Raw genomic sequence first — 16,913 nt, 5'->3', positions numbered from 1 at the left:
TGCAGAGAAAATATTCATGACTTTGCTCATGATAGATGAAACAAATGACTTCGGGGCGTGGAAAGAGACGGGGGGATTTTTTACTTTTATACCCACCACCAGAAAACACATCTATTTGCTGTGATAAACACTTTGCGCTCACTCGAAACATCCCCGCCGAGGATTTGTGAATGTTTTCAATAATTACCAATTTTTCACTCTGCTCGCCTCCTCCTCCTCCTCCTCCTCCTCCTCCTCCTCCTCCTCCTCATCCTCTGTATCTTTTAATTCACGCCAACCAGCCTAGCAAAATCAGGGCATCAACAAAATGAAAAATCAGGTGGTCATTAGTCAAAGCAGCCATCCATTCAACAGGTAAATATGACCATCACTCATAGAGTCAATATGAGCTCACATTCTGCTGACCTCTGCAGTTCAGGGCTCTGGCTCCCGGCAGCTGGTTCAGCCCTCCAGTACACAATAACCCAAACACACTGAGACATACAGGAACAAACTGTGCAGTTATACATGTGTCCTTGTAAATATTATACATACTGATACAAATACGCATTTGTGCAATAGCACATTCATAGTCCACTCATGTTCCAGCCGGTAAACACAGTTTATTATGTGGCTGCAATTCCCGGTTTGAAAAAAAAACAAACAATAAACAGGAGCTTCAATTATGACTGACGTTACATTCAGCTTCCAACCGACGGCGAAACGCCTTCTGCCGGGAACATCTGCATTAAAATGAAACGCTGGTGTTATTGTGCACTTACAGGCGCGCGCCAGAGGCACTTGTGCTGAGCCAGTTATAACGGCGGGGGGCGGGGGGGGATTCAGTGGCCGGCGTCAGGAGATGGAAATCAAATAATGAATACATTTTACATCTTGACTCATTTAATTTTCTCCACAGCTCAGGGAGAATTCTTGTCTGGGAGCCGGCGACTGATTTCCCTCTTTCATGTAAACGCCGCAGAACGTGACGGTGCTGGAGCGCCAGAACATGCACAAATACACACACACAGACGCACAATCATATTCACACACAAATAATGGTCTGTGGAGTCGCATACCTGAATGCAGCGTTGATTAGAATGACTTTGCCTCTGAGGGTGGTAGCATTCGCAGGGATTCAAGAGCAAATGAATAAATAAACATACATACATGGAGAGTTTTCACACAGTGGGACATGTAATCATAAACCACAACAAAAGAAAGAAAGAACTTATAACTGCAAAGACCTGATTGGTTGATTTTAAATGTAAGAAGGCTTGGCATAGATTTTGAGATGAAACAGAACCATTGTGTGTAGTTTTCTACTGATTAGAATTAAAAGCAAAAAACAGTCTAAAAGTCAGAAGATATGAAATCTCGGCGTCAAAGATCTGAAGTGAGCGAGCCAATCAAAATTCTCTGAGAACAGCCTAAGAGACCAACGGCATGGTGAGACAGGCGGGACCACCCGTCTGGACCAAAATGTTAAGGAGGATGAAACCGGGAAAGGAAAGACGAGAAAGGAAAGGCAGAGGTGTGGAGAGAGGACAGAGACGTGTGGAGCAAGGACGGTGGCCACCACCTTTTCTCTGCTGCACCCACACTGGACTGCAGGTTTTAAAGGACTCTGGGGATTTATCCACCCTTACTTTAAACCCCCTCTTACAGTGATAGCAAGCTTTATTTTGAAAATCCAATTTGATGTTCCATACTTGCTTACTTGACCACAGAGCCCTGCGAGTTTAAAACTGAAGCTGGAGGGATAATTAGAGCATCAGTGACGACTGCGCTCCTGTCCTTTACAAGTTGGGAGTGAGAACATATTGTCGAGCCGGCGTCCTGACCTCCCACCGAGGCCTCAGGACGAACAGCGGGTTTATCCTGAAGCTTCACATACTTCTACATCTGTGAGGAGATCACCACGACGCAGAGGGAACCAGAACCATTTCCTCTCAGACAATCTGCAGCAGTATCTTAAATCCACAAACACTTTTCTACATACTTTAATTTTCAAACCACCAGCTGTGTATGTAAGGACATCGGTCAGCAGAGAGTCAGCTAATAGTTACAGGCAATAAAACACAGACTGGGGTTGTGATAAGCTCAAAGCACACACAAGGTTACAGTCGGTAGACTGACCCCAGCAGCAGCAGTGGACTGTTGCTCAGTGGTCACCAACTCAGTTCTACCACAGGGATGAAGATTTGAGACTTACAATAGTACGGCATAATGAGGTTGCTTTTTAGTGAGCATTTTTTTTTTATATCACATCCAATGGTTGAGAGACGGGGATGTCAGGAAATGAGGGGAGAGCAAATCAGGAATGACAAGAATCAAAGGTTCCCAGCCGGGCCGCAAACCAGGGATGCTCAGGTTCATGGCCGGTGCTGTAACCCATCAGGTAACACCTTGGTAAGCAGATGTGTAGAAGAAATAATAAATGAGGATGTGTTTTCACGGCCAGAGGGGGGGAGCCGGTCTCAGCCTGGCTGAGTGCTGACCCGGCTCTTGTGCCCAGGTGTGTCTCGTACTGCTGATCATGCTGCAACACAGAGAACAAAAAGTACCCTGACAGGCAGGAGAGGCTGTCAGTGTTTGATTGAAGGGTGATTTCTTACTTTAAATCCAGTCTTGCATTACGTAACAACAAACTTTGCCGACTGTCAACTCATGAGCTATGAATAATGAACACTTATTTACTGAATTGAATTGTACTCAGACATCTAAGTGTTGGCAGTTTGGGGTGTGTTTTGAACTTAAATTTAATTTGTGCTTGTGTCGGCCTGTGCAGGTACAACAGATGGAAAATTAACATCATAAATCTGGTATAATACATCTCTTTTCCTGAATGAGAGTAATGTTTTGGTTTGTTCTATTCTATTCTAATCTGTTGTCCCTGACAAGTCATCTAAACAGAACTAAACATCACAAACTAAAAGAGGAAACACTTCCATGTGAAGCTGAATGTGCAGTAAAAGTGAGTCTGCAAACATGACCGACACGTGTGATGAGACCGTTTGGCGCCTTGAAGCTGGATTTAATTGGATTCTGCCTCTTTCTCTTCACTTCCACCATCAGTCTTCTTCATTATCTGTTTCCCATTCTCTAACTTTCTCCGTTTCACTTTGACTCAGTCGTCCTCCGTAATCTTCTCGCCGTTCTTTCATTCTCTGCAGTTTTGTCTCGCCCCCCTCCTTTCTCTCGTTCCTTTAAATCTTCGATGCCCTGTTTCATTGTCGCTTTCAAGTTTTTGTCTCTTTTATTTTATGCCTTTTGAACCCCTCTTTCACTCTCTCCTCTCGCTCTCTCTCACACTCTCCCCTTTCTGTCTTTTTCTGAAACAATAATCATCCTTCACGAGCCGCTGGCGTTCACACAGTCCACTACTCATGGTATGCTGATTACGCAATCCCCCGTTTCAAAATAGAGTCTGCTTCACTGTAGCGGCATAAAACCGCCAATGCAGAATGTCACAGTGTGAAACCACTGGGGGAAATAAAAAACTAACTTTCGGCCTCTTTTGCTAGTGTTCAGCAATTGTGTTCCCCATGAGCGTGTCAATAAAATCCTTCAGTGACTGATGAGCTTTAACAGCCAGTCAGCAAAGTGCTCATTCCTCAGTGCCTTGTTTCAAAGTTCAATAATCATATATAGATCATACAATCTATCAGCAGGGCCCCTTTGCTGCCCCTTAAACCAAGGTGACTTATGTCTTGATTTACTGCAATCAATACCTCATCAGAATTATTCACCCCCTTTGACAAACAAATCAATGCGTGTTCTTTAGCCCCCACGCCAACGTCCGCTGTAATTCATCGCCAAAAAGGGGACACGTGTTGATGAAGGACAGCTCCCAGGACGCACATTTAGTTCACTGCTTTACGTGATGAAGGAAGACCAACAGGAATAAGAGCACTGTTAGCACAGTTCATGCAAACAGAGCTTAACACGAATTTAAATTCAAGTCCCCCAAATCTTTTGCATTTTTTGTTGCATCTTTTCTTTAAAATGTGCTTCCAATAGACACTCTGATCTTGAGAGACTTTCAAAAAATCAAAAAGCATCAGCCATCATCTCATTGTCATCCACTGTTAACCTCCATGTCCTCCGTCTGGTTTCCATTATCAGATGAGCTACGAACTAATAATAAGGGAAAATAAATCCTATCTTGAAAATAAACAAACCCTAAAGGTTCATATTTCATTAAATAAGTTAAGCTGTATCATTCATTCATGAGAATGTTGCATATTTTCCATATTTTTTTACTAATTAACACACACAGCACACACACTCACCACCCACACACACCATCCCAATGTGACTAACTAACGTTTTTAAATGTTTTTGCTCGGAGCCGTTCTTTGGACGAGCCATCGCATAGGCACTGTATGAGATCCAATGGGAACTACTGATGCCTCCAGCAGCCACATTATTGATCTTCTCGGATCAGGCGATTCTCACCATGTTAACAGACATACAGTGTAACACTATGAATAACATATTTCTTCATAACATTTGTTTAACATTGAGGTTAGAGAGAGACCTGGTGAAGACAGGGTCAAAATAACAGCATCAAGGACAACAACAGCAAATCTAATCACATCAGCAGCAATACGTACAATTAAAGCTGCATGTAGCACTGAGCAGGCCATGTTAATGTCTTCAGGGCAGGGTTTTTACAAAATGTGTAAAGTTCAGGGTTGATTTGATGATGGACAATGAATCTGCAATTCCCTTGTTCATGGCATCAAAATTCACCGTGCCGTTCGATGAAACCTCAGGATTTATAAGGAGGGATAGTACTCAGAACTTGTAAAAAAAAAAAAAAAGAGCAACAAATTCAAAATACCTGACTTCCTGTTGGGTTTAGGTCATAGAGCCAGGAGACTTTTTTGTATATCCAGGTGTGATACACGTGTACTGAATCTTATACATCGGTTAGGTTAAAATGTGCTGCAGGCGCTGCTCTTCAGGGAACACTACCAAACCATTTTTTGACTTAAAACTGAAAAACACATTTTTATCCTTTATGCCCTGATAAAATACATCTCATAAGGCAGTGTATAAACAAGGACACCTTCTATTATCCTGCATTTAAATTTATTTAAATATGCAAAGTTTAATCTTGGCCTGCAGATCCTTCCAAGACCAAGGACCAAAGTAGACCAGGTTCAATTTATCAGCCTCCAATATGAAAGACGGCTCTTTAACGTAAAGCTAAGTGTGAGACGTGATTCTATGATAATGACAAAAAACTCTGGTTTAAGTAAACGGGACAGAAATAATCTTGTAGATGAAGATGTATGTACAGATATGCATCCTGACCACTATGGTGATTGTCTTTACTCATCTGTTTTCCCAGGAGCAGGAAATCCTTTTTTTTTTTTTTTTCTTCTTTTTTTTTTTTTTTACAATTCAAATTAGATTCCTGCAACAGGAAATCTTCTTTTCCGGTTCAGAACATCAGTTGACCCTCTAACCTAACCCTAACTCACATTTGTCAACACATCCACATCACAGTCTTGTGCACATTTGTGAGTCACTCGAAGAAATATGTCAGGGATACACAAAGTGGAAGTGAGTCCAGCCGACAGCTGGGCCGCAGTTTTTTCTTTTTTTTTTTCTTTGGGAAACGACATCATGCACTGTTAAAACTGAGAGACACATTTTTCTGCTGGGATCATAATGAAATGTTGATGGAGTCAACTTTACTTCAAGAGAGCAACATCAGCAGCTGTCAAAGAGGTTGGCTTATGAATTATCAATACAGGTGCAGCTGTGTTGATGCGAGGCGGGAGCAGATGGATCTAGTTACCTCGTGTCTCCTGACAGCCAGCTTTAATGTTTGTTTTATTTAATTCTACAAGTTTGTCTGGAAGGTTTCACTGTTAGCCACCGTGAGCCCAGTTTTATCAGCGACATCTACATATTTTTTGACCTGTAAATACTCAATCAATGAATCAATGTCTGCTGAGAAACTTTTAATTGTTCTGAGAACTGGTGCTACTGTGTTCAAATGCGGCATGTGCCATTAAACCACACGTGTTTACCAAGTGGGCCCTATGGAATCAGTGCAGAGCTCTCAGGCATCAGGCCCCCACCTCTCTCAGAGCGTATTTATGTGATGGCTCATTATTTAATCTATTTGTTCTACTCATGTAATCAGAAGCCCATCAGCTCCCCTGAGCGCTCACCCGTCTGTCACTCAGCACAGCTCTCAGTCCGTCTGTCTGTCTGCTCACGTCTCCTCCGGTTTGGAAACTTTCAGACGGACCTTTGTGTTGGCCTTTGTTCTTCCCTACAAGACAAATCAATTCCTCAAAGGACTCCAACTCTTAAGTGAAATCCGTTCCAGGTTGCTAATGCGGGGTGTCAGGATCGCTCAGTGGCAGGAGGAGATAAAGCTATTTATGGAGAAGACAGGAGATGGTCCCTGTCTGAGGTCCTGAGACCACCATTTTATTTAGAAACCAGATTTGTGGACATGTGTGCACATAAAGACCTCAAGATAAATACAGTCGAGGCCCATCTGTCAGCAGTCAACACAAAATCGATTCCGTCTTTACTCGCATTTCATTTATTTTCGTTGTTCTCACATTAAATATTCATGTCAAACTGGATTTCACTGTTTGCTTTTTTTAATGTTTAGCTTCTTTCCACGCTGCTGCAGGCAAACAAAAGTCCACTTTCATGCGTGTGTCTGTCCTGAGTTAGTGGTGTTAACAGCAGCCATTGTCGACGCCCCTCCTTTAATCCTGCAGACATTTTGTTCTTTAAATAATGCAGTAGGTGCTCGTTCTTATTGTGTTTCAGCTCTAAAGGCCCACAGATTTCCTCCTTTGGTCTACTGAAAGCTCTGTTTTCTTCTCCTTATTTGTGTTACTGTTCAGTGATCTGGAAATAAAAAAAAGACATGTTGTATCACCTACGGTTGTGCACACAGTGCCACTGCTGTGAATCAGATTTATTCACAGTCCACGATTTTTAACCAAATTGAATCCGAGCTGTGAATCTTCCAAAGGGATGGTTTTCCTTCGCAGTGAATTTTATTGTCATTTTCTGTCTCTTCTGCTGAGTGACCGGTCGATTCCAGGCAGGAGAACACTTTTGGAACTGCATCACAATCAATATGCATCTGCATACCTGGAACTTTAAACTGATTTAAAGCCATTCATACATACATACATACATACATATATATATATATATATATATATATATATATATATATATATATATATATATATATATATATATATATATATATACACATACATACATATATACATACATACATATACACATATATATATATATATATATATATATATACATATATATATATATATATATATATATATATACACATACATATATACATATATATATATATATATATATATATATATATATATATATATATATATATATATATATATATATATATATATATATATATATATATATATAACTGCATTATTTCAGTTGTATTATTGTAATCCTTTGTCAAATAACTGCATGTCATGCTGCCAATGCACCTGAACTCTCCCTCTCAGTGCAACCCTAACACTAATGTGGTGCTCTACAAATCAAGGATTATGAGAGCTCTCTGTTGTTTAATGGATTATAGTTCTTTTTCTAAAACAAGCGTAAAACGATCACTAGCTGTCTCTCAGTAGCTAACTGGCTAGCTGGCTAATGTGACATTATTACTGATGAATTGTGCATGACAGCAGTGAAGTTCCTGCACTTGGAGCTGATCCTCTGAAATCAGTCGAGACTACAGGCTAGGAGAAAAGGAGGCTGATGTTAGCCTTTAATGAACTGCCAGTTCTTATTTTTTTCTATTCTATTTGATGAACGGATTGATAGTAGTTGTGAACCAGTGTGTCACTGTTTTTTTTCTGTATCTGTTTGATGAATGGCAAATAGCTTTGTGTTGGTCCAAGGGCTGTCATAGTAAGAAGTCAAGTAAAAGAAATCACCACCGCTGCACGACATTCTGTAAACTTCCGATCGTGTCTGTTTACATAAACACCACCAACAACAACATGATAAACGAGGGTCTTGAAGTAGTTTCCCATTTCAAAGGTGGAGGTTTCAACCTCGGTGCACTCAAAAAAACGAGGGAACAAAGAGCACTGAGCTGACAGGTAGAGGGTCACATCATCTACAAAGAAACTAACTCTGTGCTACTCAGCTGTATATTTCCTTTGACAGTATTATATATGAGAAAGACCATTTCAGCCACTGAGAAGCAAATGAGACCAATATATGTAATCAGGAAGAAACACTGAAGATGTGAAATTCAATAAGAAAAAAAACACTTCTTTCTTCTCTTCCTCTCACCCAGGTCCACTTACAAGCACTCTCTGTCAAGTCAGGTTTTTTTTTTTTTTACGTTGCTCAAGGTCAAAAACTTCTGTCTCTTTGGCTATTCTGCCTACAAATGACATAACTATTACAGTTGACCATCAGTCTAAAACTGCATTTTGTGTAAAAAGAACTTCCCTTCTTGTTTGCTTCCCTCGGAGCTTCTAGTTGGTCAAAAATCTTTGTTGAAGTAAAAAACAATCCTTTGTCTCGCATTTAAATGTGTTTTCATAGTTTTTACGTCACTCCAAATTTTGGTGTTATTGTTGCAGCCCTTGTAATTGGCAAAGGCACAGAGGGATTTGTTTTGTTTTCTGTGCTGGATTATTCCAATACAAATTGAAGTGAAAGGAACATTTAAATTTCATGGCAAATGGTTTTGAGGATATAAATAAACATTCAGAGTGACAAAAATACTTTTCACACAGTCATTGGAGGCCCTTACTTTTCTCTTCAGCTCTGACTGGTCTCACTTTAAATCATGAACTACAATCTGAATCTATACGTGACTGAATATCACTTGCTCATAAAGACAGTGCCAGTTGCAGGATCATTGCATTGGATTGCATTAGACTGTGCAGGTGTTCACATTATTATGTCCATTCTTTTTAGGTGCCAGTTTCAAATAAATATTTAAGAGAGCAGGCAGCCATGGGCAGCAGTCATCTCAGTCTATATTTGGATGCTACAGTTTATTCCCTCAGCAGCGACGTCAAGAAGTTTGACATGAAGTAGATTTTATGTTGATGTCATAATGCAGATCTCGAGTCCCTCCTCCCCCCTAATAACCCAACAGATGGTCCCTGGAGATGGATCCAGCAGCAGTCGTTCTGCAGGTTACGGGTCGCGCACATCTTCAAAGCAGATCCGCTGACCCGCTTTGTTCTGCCCTTTCCTCCATTTCACCATTTCTCTGCTTCGTTTACACATGGCTCCATGCTGCTGGATATTTAAAGACTTCAAATGCATGCGAGGCCTTGACAATTAGTGGGGACTGTTGCTGGGTAATTAGTGGAAAGGAAGTAAGCCTTCAATTTCCCCAGCCCCCCCCCCCCCCCGGAGAGCATCTCTGCTTACACACACACACTTTCACACACATACACAATCCCCGTTAGAAAAACAACACACATGTATGCAAACGAAAACACACAGACTCACTAAGCAGTACACCACAAAGCATACAAATAAGGCGAACTGTTGTGAATTCAGAGGAGTGGTTGTTATCTTGTACAGTCGTGTGTGAAGAGATGCAATGTTGCTCGTGTGGTTAATTGGGCAAAAGAGTGGACACAAGACACATCAACACACATGCACATATAAAGCACATACTGTGTTGGAAGGGAAATAATGAAGAGAGCTGGGGTGGGCAGAAGTAAATCAATACAGGCGATATAACAGAAGGTAGAAAACGGGAGAAAAAAGGCTGTCACAGGGAAAGGAAGACCTGAAGGGAGGAGGATGGTGGAAAGCAAGAACCAAAGGTGGATAAGAGAAAAAACACGAAAGAAGGACAGATGAGGAAGGCAGGACATACAAGGGAAGAGAGGGATAAGAAGCATCCTACATTAGCTGGCTGTCGACAACCCTTCAACAAAGAAAACACACTTGAGCAGTCACTTGAGAGCTTTGTTTTTACTTAACACGAATCAAAGCTAAAACAACAGGCTTTTTCAAAAGGCACTTATTTTGGTGTGAGATTTTGACAAGGTTAAATAATAACATAAAAAAGGCTAATTACCTACAGCAGGGTTTAGAAAACTGAACGTAAATATAAACCAACCCTAAGAGAGGCAGAAAGGTTTCAGTGGAAAGAGACGGGCTGACAGCGAGGTAGTGAGACCAGGTGATCTACGCTGCTTGGCCTCAAGTTAATGGCGCAAGTGGTTTTAGGGCGTGACTGAATGATGCGCCCCTTTAAATAGCAGGAAAAATCCTGTGCCATTGACTTAAGACCAGTTTTTTGTTGGTCTTGGTGCAGTCACATCCTGCCCTCTCAAGATCGCAGTACACCGATGGTGCACCTGACCACACCTACATGCCCTTGGGTGTACCGGCATGATGGAGCCCCAGGGGTGCTGAATCTGACGTCCTGCCTCTGCCCTCCACAGTCCTGCAGGGAACAGCTCGTCCACAAGGCTTGGCTAAAACCAAAATAAGAACGTTGCAGGTTTTTCAAAGACAGGTTAACCTGCTGAAAACAGGCAATTAGATGAGGAGGAGACGACTCGTCCTCTCTGTTGTCTTTTTTCTAGTGTGTCAACGTCTTGGAATAACAGAACAGTGACAACTACAGCGACGCAGAAAGGTCGCATGGCCACCCTGATGTCATGTTTTCCGTATTAGTGAAAATACTAAAATAAACTTATTCAAACACGTTTTAATGTTTCTGTAAAACACATTATCTCTCCATCTGTCCACACATAGACACGTATTAAAGTGTGCATCTCAAGACTAAACAAGGACAGTGAATGCTGTCATCACACCAGTAAAATGAGTTGATTTGTTGAAGGTGCTGTGATGCTGAAGGACACAGCAGCTCGTCCTCTGGCTCCAAATCAACTTTACTGACTTTTAGGTGATGCCCTCTACGCTGTAATGTAGTTATGCATCCTGTGTATGTGTGTGTGTGCGTGTGTGTGTGCGTGTTGATAATTGAAGTGTGTACGGGATAGTTTTTAGCCTAAGTAATTCATGAGTGCCTGCTGAGGTAGAAGGGATGGGGGGGTCATGGAGAGAAAGACCTCGGAGCTCCTCCCTGCTGCAGTATTCATCACTACACCTTAACTTAAATTCATTATTCATGTTTCTTTACTGGCTGTCTTGTCTGAGTCGTCGCTGCGCTGGTTTCCACCAGGGACTCTGTTCTCGTCGACGCTCGATCATCGCCTGTAGTCTCCCGCTGTTTCCCATCTCTGCCTTCCTCCATCGTCCCTTTCTCCTTCCATGTTTCCCTGCCTCGTTATCTTTCACCTCTCTGTCCTCCTCTTTCTCTTTCTCACTATATCTTAATTTCTCCCTCTACCCTTCAGACACCTTCTCTCTCTTCAGGAAAACCACAGCTCAGTTCTGCCACCCGACCCAGTCCACTTTGGTACGTAACGTGTCAGACCCATGTGGGGATCAAGTTTGAATATAGTTCTCACCTCTACTTGGTGTTTAATTAGTAAATGAGCTAAGACAGTCAGCATTATTCCTGCTAAACATTAGCATGTTGACAGGATCCTTGCAAGCACGTTAGCATTTAGTTCCTTCGTCATAGATTTAACCATTTATTTTTTACTGAGAATGGAAAGACAGTTACGGTTGACACTGAGTGCTCATCTCGTAAGATGCCTCCTTGGATTCTGCATTGGCGGTTGGGTTGCTGCACAACATACACACAGCTGTTACTGTGGTGACTAAATCTGAGTGAACTCTATGAAAAATATTGGTGAAAGAGCCAGACAGAAAAAACCCTGTTAATTGGAGGGTGACACTTAAGTTCAAACTCAATCAATCACTGTTTGAAGTGGTGCAGCTGAGGCTCGAGCTTGTAGCAGAGTAACAGATTGTTGTAATTATTAGTCAGAACTTAAACATTTAAAAGGGCAAAACTGCCAGAGAGAAAAGGGTGGAATGTAAACACCTCACGGGAAAGGTCTCGCACGTATTACAGTCACATTTACAAAGATAGCTTCAAAGGTAAGTTGAATTTCAGCATCAGCATTTATCACCAATAAAACTGATCTGGTAAATTAGTTTTCAAAGCAACATAAGACGCTGACAGAAGTCATCTGTCACCGCAAACCTACAGGAGCATCCATCAAACAACTGGAATATGAATATAACAAAAATCTGCCAAATATATAAACTGCATCTTGAGAGGAAGAAGTCACCTGGAGACAAACTCAAGCTGACCAGTGCATATTTCACATTATCCAGTCTATCATTATCCCGGGAGATCCTCTCAAAATTCACAATACATTTACTAGTCATGGCATCCAAAATCACCCGTAGATCCCCAAATGTCCTTTCAGATTTCCTTTTGCATTAGTTCCTCTGCACACTCACCATTATGCAAAATCCTGCTTCACGTGTTTATGCAAGTATTATGGGCGACCAGTCCTCTTTGTCATGGATTCTCCAAATCCCTAGGAAACCACTGGAGGGATGAACACCATTCATCCAGAAGATATTCCCTCATTCAGTGTTTGGATGAGGGCGGTGGAGAGCTCTTATGTACTCCACCACTCCACTCAGGGCTGTAAGACTGTGGGAAATGGGGGGAATAAGTAGACAGTGCGCCCTCATGTGACAAGGGCCCACAAAGATATTAGAATTGAAATGGAAACAGCTTATTCGGGGTCCAGAAATTTGAGCTACAGCCAAGACTCTACATTACAATGGGCTTAAAGAAACACTGCATCTCAACCCTCAGAGGTCAACCCTCTAATCAGACGCCACTTAGCTTTATGTTTCACATGATTACAGAAATCTAGACATGCCGGCAACATGTTAATCATCGGCCTCTGGTTAAGAATATATCATTCATGCTGTTTTTGTTTCATCTCGACTTCTGCTATGCCCTGATTTTTTTTTGCCTCAGACAAACTGCTGCTAGGTGCTTGACTATGATTGGGCAAAGATAACACATGAATTCAGTTCAGAGTTGATTTGAAGATACTGTTTATCACTCATAAGGCATTACATGACTTACATTTCTGAGCTACGCTGTCAGGTTGATTAGGTCATCCAAGCAGAACCCTCAGCTATCCTTGAGTTTCCTTGGGAGGTCACCGGGGGAAACAATTAATAACTGACTTGCCGGTGACACTTTCAAGGCTGGGCTATAACAGCAACACACTGTTACAGTGTAGTATTCACCTATTTAAGTCGCTAACCCAGATCTTAATAAGTGAACCACATGATGTCCCAACTGCTCAAAGAAAGACGATAAGCATCCTGCGATCATGGAAAACAACGTTTCCATTGAAAATGCAGTTTGTCCTTGTAGTATAGAGGATATTTGATCAACAGACTTGTTCAGGTTGGATGTTTTTTACAGTGTGGAGCCAAACTGTTCAGTAATATCAGTTCGTACTGCACAGGACACGTATTTACACAATATTTCATGAGCTGTTTAAAAGCTTTATTGTAATTTTTCCCAACAGACCAACAGTCCTCTACACATCATTGCTCGTGGCAGTAAAGTGGAGCTAAATGGACCAGAAAATGCATCTGTTAATAATATGACAGCAGTTGATCCAAGCAGGAAATCTTCCTTCCTATTTTGTATCAAAAGTTACTCCACCTCCCCTCTGTACCCGCTTACTTCCATTTGAGTGATTCACTCAACACATGGTGAAGAGTGATGATCTAGAAACTACAGGAGACCTCGAAACGCAGTCCGCCTTTAGGTGTGAATGTCATTTCACGGATATGATCTAGTAGCACCATCTGATGAGTGAACACAGGATGCGATGTCCTTTCTCAATCATTTGTGCCGTTGGCACGGACCCTGACACTGAACACATGCGCACGGCGAAACCATGAATCCAATTACCCCAAATCAGGATCCCCGTATACAGAGAGACATCGTGCAGTTATTCAAATGTATGGAGAACAACTCGCACACCGATTGCTGAACAGTGTAGCAGACTTGCAAATACAATGTACAGTCCACTGAACAGACCTCCACATGCAGCAGTTATTCATACCAGTTCATGTGGATGATGAGGATTATGAGGGGCAGCATTAACAATCAGTAGATCCAGTAAGAAATATCCAGTTTCGTTTTAACATTTGTCAGGAATAAACCAAAAAAATAAAAAGAATAACATACTTATCTAAAGAATGAAAATCTACACATACAGACAGCACATGAAGATAATGAACCCTCCTCCCACAGAGGGCATATAATGAACTTAAAATAGCTGCAGTTCATCTCTGACTGCGGATTCCTGTTTATTCAATACCGGCACACCGATCATGACACACTCAGTTCTGGACACCAAACACCTCTGGCTTCTCAGCTGCAGTGCCATTCATTTCAAACCGGCTGCTGAGCAGAAACACACAGTGAGGGACGTTGCTACAGACACTGGATGATGCATAGTAAACAAGACGGAGCAGTGCCAGTCGTAACAAAGCAGGGTTGGGGGGGTGCAGTGATAGCCCGATAGTGGACACAGTTTCTTAGAAATAAAAAATATATTTAAAAAAAAAAATGTGCATCTTGCAGACTAAGAGAGTGATTCAGCGAAGAAAAAATCTGCCACATCACTGAGACGGAGCCGTTCCTCTCCAAAGTACAGAATCGATGTTGCTCAGAGCGAGCAGAGCAGAGAGAAAATGCCACAGAGAGAGCAGCACAGCAAAGTAAAAGTAAAAGCAGTGTCTCCTCTTACCTTAGTCAGATGCCAAAATCGCAGCCTTGGACAAGTCACAGAACCATAGAGCTGGTTAAGCAGCTGATGCTACTCAATATATACAGTGACACAGGGATTCTCGGCTTGTCAGAAAGGAACTCTTAGGATCCCCAAATTCTTCAGAGCCTCTCCGTGTTTTCTTTTTTTTGGATAATCTCAAGTCTGGGTTAAACGCTGGAGTCCAGCAGAACCAGCAGCAGATGGCTCATTTCCATGTGCAACACGGATGTCTCTGACATGCTTCGTCTTCCCTTCAGGGGGACCGGGGCGCCTCAGACTGCGATCTGGCTGGAGCTGAGAAGTCGACAGCAGCAGCAGCAAGAGTGTTGGTAGTTGTGGTAGTTATATTCCTGATTGTGGAAAGAACTGAGCATCCTTCAGTGGAGAGATAAAGAAGAGATGAAGAAGAAGAAGAAGATCCAGCGCACCAGAACCACAGAGCGCACAGGCGGCGCAACACACTCTCTGTCGTTCAAATCCCCCCAAAACGGGTTGATTCTAGGCAGGAGGCAGGCAGATGAACACAGCGCAGAGGACAGGGGTGCTGTTGCATCAACATTGCTCTGAGTCTAGTTTTCTTTACAGAGGAATACGAAAAATCACCACTAAAGCTCCAACAGAATCACCACCAGCATCATCTCCTCTCCGGGGCTCCTCAAGTCTGCACAGGACCGACCGAGTGTAACTGAGAGAGAGAGAGAGAGAGAGAGGGGAGACAGCGAGAGAGGAGAGAGAGTGTATACATGCATGCATGTGTGTGCGTGGAGATGTGTGTGTGTGTGTGTGTGTGTGTGTGTGTGTGTGTGTGTGTGTGTGTGTGTGTGTCAAAGAGGAGGAGGATAGGCGGAGAGACGAGAGCGGAGAGGCAGCGAACAGGCAGGAGGCTGCGAGCGCAAGTGGAGCCGGAGAGCGATGTGAGAGGAGAGAAGGATGCTCCGGGAGGAGGAGGAGGAGGAGGAGGAGGAGGAGGAGAAAGGTTGGGGGAGATGCCCGGTGGAGAGAGAGAGAGAGAGAGAGAGAGAGAGAGAGAGAGAGAGAGCAGCTCACACCGTCAGTGACTACATTAACAGCGCTGAGTAGGTGGAGTTTTCCTTGCAGCAGCAGCAGCAGAGTGTGGGGTGGGGGGGGTCATCATTTGAAACCCAAAAGAGAGAGAGAGAAACACACACACCTCTAAGAAAGAGAGATGAGGAGGAGGAGGACGAGAGGAGTCAGAAAGTATTAAAGAAACGGGATGTTTAGAGGTTAAAGAAACCTGTGACGGCAGCTGAGGGAGGGCGAGAGAGAGAGGAGAGAATTAGTGGAGGGAGAGAGGGAGGAAGTGTGTGTGTGTGTGTGTGTGTGTGTGTGTGTGTGTGTGTGTGTGTGTGTGTGTGTGTTTGGGGCGGCACAGTCCCCAGCTGCAGTGATGCTGGCACACTGATAGCGCTCCTCTTGCCAGGGGTCGTAAACATCGATTAGAATATTTAAAGACGCACGCGCTCGTGCACCAAAAGAAAACACTCGGGGTCCTCAAAGGACCTGGCACACACTCAGACACACTACAGCCACATAAATGTACACACTCGCACACTGATAGCACATAAACTTACTTTATAGACTCACATTCATGAGTCCTAAGTGTATTTCTTTTCTTTTCTTGTTCTTTTTCTGTATTAGATTTGTTCCTTTTTCATTTTACTTTAAAGTTTAAGTTCATTTTATTTTAAAATAGGCAGCAGCTGTTTAAAGTCAAACTCATGGACAGAATTACTGTTTATAGACTAACATGCGTTTTGTTTTGTGTTATTTCTGGATCGTCTGAATGTGTGCTGCTCCGAACGGATTCTGCTTCATGTTCTGTGAAAGTGTGAACAGAGACAATGAATATAAGTAAATATTTAACATTTTGTTAATTGTGCCTTCACTGTGTTGGTAAAGCACATCGTATTCTATTCATAATATGTGTTGCTCTATTGACATTTTGACATTTGTTGCACTGAAATATGCCATATATTATAAAGTTGCATTGGCTTTCCTTCTGACACGCTTGTTTAAACCATTTGTTTACAGGGTGCAAGAACAACTCGGGTCCTTGTTTGAGGCTCCACAGTGACAAGATCTGGCTGTTAAAGTCATTGGATTTATTCACTTTTTTGTGAAAAAAACATGTAA

The 16,913-nt window shown here is 42.4% G+C and overlaps 1 protein-coding gene across 1 annotated transcript in view; it reads right to left on the bottom strand.

Moving 5' to 3' along the window:
• Positions 1-15,607, bottom strand: part of sgcd (sarcoglycan, delta (dystrophin-associated glycoprotein)) — a 281,116-nt gene extending 265,509 nt beyond the window's left edge. The window contains exon 1 of the mRNA XM_037120242.1: positions 14,739-15,607. The gene's annotated coding sequence lies outside the window, so the exon portion shown is untranslated. The remainder of the gene's footprint in view (positions 1-14,738) is intronic.
• Between the last annotated feature and the right edge of the window lie 1,306 nt (positions 15,608-16,913).

Source organism: Acanthopagrus latus, chromosome 13 (genome assembly GCF_904848185.1).
Source record: "Acanthopagrus latus isolate v.2019 chromosome 13, fAcaLat1.1, whole genome shotgun sequence".
In the NCBI taxonomy this organism is placed as follows: Eukaryota; Metazoa; Chordata; class Actinopteri; order Spariformes; family Sparidae; genus Acanthopagrus; species Acanthopagrus latus.
This window is presented reverse-complemented; position numbering and strand designations above follow the sequence as displayed.